Raw genomic sequence first — 4,943 nt, 5'->3', positions numbered from 1 at the left:
TATTAATACGGTAAAAGGAGTTACGCAGTAAGAAGCTTATGAATGAATGATGAATCTATAATAATAACTTAATAAGTACAAAAAGAAAAAGGGGGGCCTTATGGATGATTAGGAAAAATGAAATGCTAACTAGTGCCCTAAGACACTAGTTAAGAAGATTAAAATGGAAATTATGCATTGAAAATTGGTGAAAAGTGAAATGTTTAACTTTATGAAAGTAAAAAAGTTGTTGTTTTTAATGAAATTTTTTTATTTTTGACATCCTTAACCAGTGCCCTAACCATTGCCCTTAGGGCACTGGTTAGCAAAAACCCGAAAGAAAATTAGTTAATAAGGGGGAAACCTTAGTTCAAGTGAATATGATAGTAGCAATAATACCATGGAGGAAACATTTTAAGAGTGTGTTTAGATGTGAGAATGTTTTGAGGGAATTCAAATACTTTGAGGTGGATTCCATTGTTTTGATAATAATTTAAAGAATTTTCAAAATGATAGAAATTTATGAGATATTATGTTCAAGTTAAATTTTAAGAATTTCAATTGACAAATAAAAGATAAGAATTTCAAAAAGCTTCATTGTTATAATTTTTCAAATAAAAGATAAGAATTTCAAAAATATTATCCCTCCTCACACACGCTTATGAATTTATTACCATAATTTTCATGTTCTATATTCTCTAATTTTTTAAGGAAGAAATTCAAGCCATTTCATATATAACAAGAGGACCGATACAAGGAGGTAGATGATAAAAAAACTTGGGGGCTAACTGTGAAAATAACTACTCTGGCTAATTGATGAGAAACCTAATTCGTCTATATCTAAACAAAACCTCGCATCAAAGTTTTGGTAAGCAACCTAATTGGCCTCGGTGGCATCAGCATATTGCTAGTTTTTTTTTTTTTTTCTCTCGATGCAAAGAAGAGGGCATTCAAGATAATAAACAAGTATTTCATTGATTTTGGTGGATATTTTCTAAATTAAATTTTTTTTCAATTTAAGAGGCTAAAGACATTTGGTAAATTATAGGAGCTATAATACTATATTCTTGTAATTTTGAGGACTAAAACAGCTATAGGTTGTACGCTAAACTAATATTTTGTAATTTGAAAGCGCTAACATGATAGGTTGTACTCTAAACTAATATTTTGTAATTTGAAAGCGCTAACACGCCTTGTATTTTTAGTAAAGCAAAAAATCTTTCGTGCTAGGCGCTCTCTCGCACTCGCTCTCCAGATCGACCAGATTGAATCGATACAATAAAGATAACATGATTGCCCTATGTGGTACCGTATTGGGCCTGGAATTTCTGAGAAAAGGTACACTATGCAAGGAGAGCTCCTCCCTCTTAGTTAGATATTTGCTTATGAAAAAGAAGAAAAAAAAAGTCGAGTAGTCGTAAGTTACTGGCCGCCTACTCTATATCTATAACGGATTTCACCTGCTGCTCTACCAAGCTAACCAGAGCAGATGAGCATCTCTTTCAAGAAAGGATTGAACAAGTGATTAAACATCGTCCCCTTCCTTTTTTTGTTCGGTGGTGAGCAATTAAGGGAGAGACTATTTTGTTAAATCCTTATAACTTGAATGACAAACAGCGATACATAGACCGTACTTCTATTCACATTTTTTCACTCCAACACTACAACTTCTGAAGAATCTAATTTGTCCGACAAAAGCCTTAACAATTTTATCTACAATGATTTTATGCTATTTTTTACAACTTTTTTTACAGCAATATATCTACGAATGAACCTAAATGGTCCTTCAAGTTAATCTACATCTAATGCTGATATTGTGGATGAGTTTTTTTTTACGTATAAAACCGATTCATGTGCCAAAACCATATTTACATGCTACATCTACTTCATCACCCTCTATTTGTTAGTATTATTATTAAGCTCACCAAAAACATGTTCTAATCGAATATGAACTAAGCATTGGATTTGCTTTCATACTTCGATTGAACTAAATAAAAATCTTACGAATTTAAGTTGTATATACACGGTTTAAAAAGTGACTTTAATAACCCAAAGCTTCAACTTAATCATGACCGAATTGAGTTTAATAAACCCATCACTGTAAGTGCGAGCACATATTTGATTCAAAGAGTAAAGCTAACCACTGTTTCTGGCAAGTCAAGTAACTTAAATCTAGTTTACCTTCAAGTACCTAACACAGTAGTAAATTATCTTAGGTTCAACGAGTTAAGCACATGTTTCAAAGTTAAAACCAACATGCAACACGACAAAACAAGTTCCAATCCTTCAAAATCATCCTCCACGCATATGTGCACCCAGCTCACCAAACTGATCATCAGCCTCCACAGCAATAACTGAGATGCTTTGACTGCTCCCGTAGATTCAACCGTGAAAATGAAGCTATCTTGCTTTGCAGTTATTTCTATAAGCCCAGGCTTATAGAAATAACTATATGCCTCAGGGAACACTACCATCACCTAATCAATACAAAAAAAATCAGTACAATAAATTACCTTAAGCAGTCAAACCACAATGAATTTTATAAGGAACAATACATCAAGGAAGGATTCACAGTAACAGATCAAACAGAACCTAGTGGCTGACCGACTTAGCTTTGATCAAGAATGCACACTAGATAAAAGTACCTAGTGGATTCATATTCATAGTAATAAATCACACAGAACCTAATAATGAATTTGAAGTACCATTTATTAAAAATGCATACAAGATAAAAGTATGTAAACACTTGGTGGTTGACAGACTCGGCATTGATCAAATATCAATTTCAAGAACTCTTTATAAGCATTGCTTCAGCAGAAATGAGGATCAAAATATTCTGCAGATGAATGATGCTGGACATGCTAAACAACCATCATAAACAGGATATTAACATCATATTTACTGTAGCTTCCTTTAAAGCCTAATCATTATGAAATTGGTAGCTTCGGACATGTTGTCAAGTATAGTAAGTCCCCGACATTTGTTTTAGCACTGTTATTACCTTTTCTACTTACCTCAAATCCCTCACACATGTTATCTTAAATTATGTCTCTCCTAAGATCAAGCAATTACTAACCAAGCACTACAACGGTGTTGTGGCACATTGCGGCAGGTGGCCACTACCAAACTCTGGCCATGGTTTCAGGGAGAAGGCCCACTCTGGCCAAGTAACGTTTACTTTGCCCACAAGAAGAATTATTCAAAACACCAAATCACTAATGTCCATCATTGACCGCAGAAAGAGGACACACACCTCTAATTGCATTTTCCACTCTAATTCAACTCAAAAGGTTGAAGCGAATCGCATAATGTTCATTATTATCAAATATAACAAAAAATTGAGCATAATTAATAAACATTTTGCATATGTTAAGATAATTTCAAAAATAAATACAAGCGTCAATGATCAAACAACCATGTGTGTGTAACACAAAACCGATAGACAGAAAGGCAAGTATTTGAAAAGTTAGAAATTCAAAGTGCATAACTCATAAGTAAGTATCAGATAACAGTAACGCCAGCATTACATATGAAACCAGTGAAATGTGCATATCCAAAATCCTAAAAAGCGAATGGAAGTAAAAAAAAAAAAAAAAAACCATCTAAATGAGATTAAAGGTGTGTTTGGATTGGTTGCTTTGAACTTTTCTACTGCATAAACATTTTTGATTGTGACACTCTTTGAAAGAGCTTATAGAAACAGCTTTCCAGAAGCTTCCCAGGGTATCTTTTCATGGTAGCTTGTGAAAACAGCTTACAGCTTAATGGAAACAATTTGACTTTATCTAACCTTTTGTTATAGACATAGCTTATGCATAAACACTTTTGCTATAAGCTTGTAACTTAGCTGTTTACCCAAAGGGACTTGTTATAAGCATAGCTTATTCATAGGCACCTTGCTGTAAGCTCGAAATTAAGATGCTTACCCATAGGGTCTTTTTTATAGACATAGTTTATACATAAGCACATTTACTATAAGTTCTTAAGTAAGCTGTTTACCCAAAGGTTCTAAAACATAACTGTGTATTTTGCTCCAGAACAAAACCCATGCATGTCACATTTGAAAACAAAAAAGACCCATTTGAAAACATCAAACCAAAATGAGAATAAGGGTCTGTTTGTATTGTGAATTTGAGCTTATCTACAAGCTAAGCACTTCAGAGACTGATTGATAGAGCTTATGATATATCCATAAGATGTTTCCAGCTTATTTCCATAAACTCTCTACGATAGCTTCTAGCTTATAAGTATGTCGAAACAACTTTATTTCACCTCGTTATAGAAGTAGCTAATACATAAGCAATTATGCCATACGCACTTCCAAAGGGCCTAAAACAAAACTGTTCGTTCTCAACGTTAATTTGCCCTAAACCAAAACCCATAGACACAATCACATAAAAATAAATAAAAAAAAAAAGACAAATCACAAATACCCAGTTGAAATCTAAGAAAACCCATTATTAAAAACTAATTTTTTTTATTAGGGTAAAATAAAAAAAAAAATCAGAAACCGAACCTTCCATCAGATTCAGCAGAGGCATCACCACCAGGAACATCCACCAGAACAACGGTATGATCGGAGCTATAAAGATCATTACTACTAACATCAAGCGTCTGATCCGTTATACGCTGGCGTCGGTGTCGGGAAGCTGGAACTTCACGTAGTCGTCTTTGAGTTCACGGATTTTGACGCGCGGCATGCGTGCTACGACGCGCCTTCCATTGTTAAGGAGAAAGATGAATGCGGAGAAGAAATGTCGGAAATTCTTAGAGCACCTCCAATAAACCATATTTGTGGGGCCCAATTTTGCAACTTGTTTTATGCACTATCTGTTTCTTTTTTTTTTAATTGTATGTGTTGGTGGTTTTGTGGAACAACGAAATTAAACATTGATGATTGAAGAGAGCATGAAGTCGTTGGGTAAAATTGGAAGTTTGCGTGCTTTTTTGTGCCCGATGGTGGA

General features: G+C 34.1%; 1 long non-coding RNA gene across 1 annotated transcript; it reads right to left on the bottom strand.

Moving 5' to 3' along the window:
• Positions 1–2,015: 2,015 nt before the first annotated feature.
• Positions 2,016–4,729, bottom strand: LOC146931844 (uncharacterized). Its single transcript, XR_015006818.1, has 2 exons — positions 4,496–4,729; positions 2,016–2,456 (listed from the first exon to the last, which is right to left on the bottom strand). It is a non-coding gene; the product is annotated as an uncharacterized LOC146931844 (long non-coding RNA).
• Between the last annotated feature and the right edge of the window lie 214 nt (positions 4,730–4,943).

Source organism: Medicago sativa, chromosome 4 (genome assembly GCF_051527215.1).
Source record: "Medicago sativa cultivar Bolivia chromosome 4, Bolivia_mono, whole genome shotgun sequence".
NCBI lineage: Eukaryota > Viridiplantae > Streptophyta > Magnoliopsida > Fabales > Fabaceae > Medicago > Medicago sativa.
This window is presented reverse-complemented; position numbering and strand designations above follow the sequence as displayed.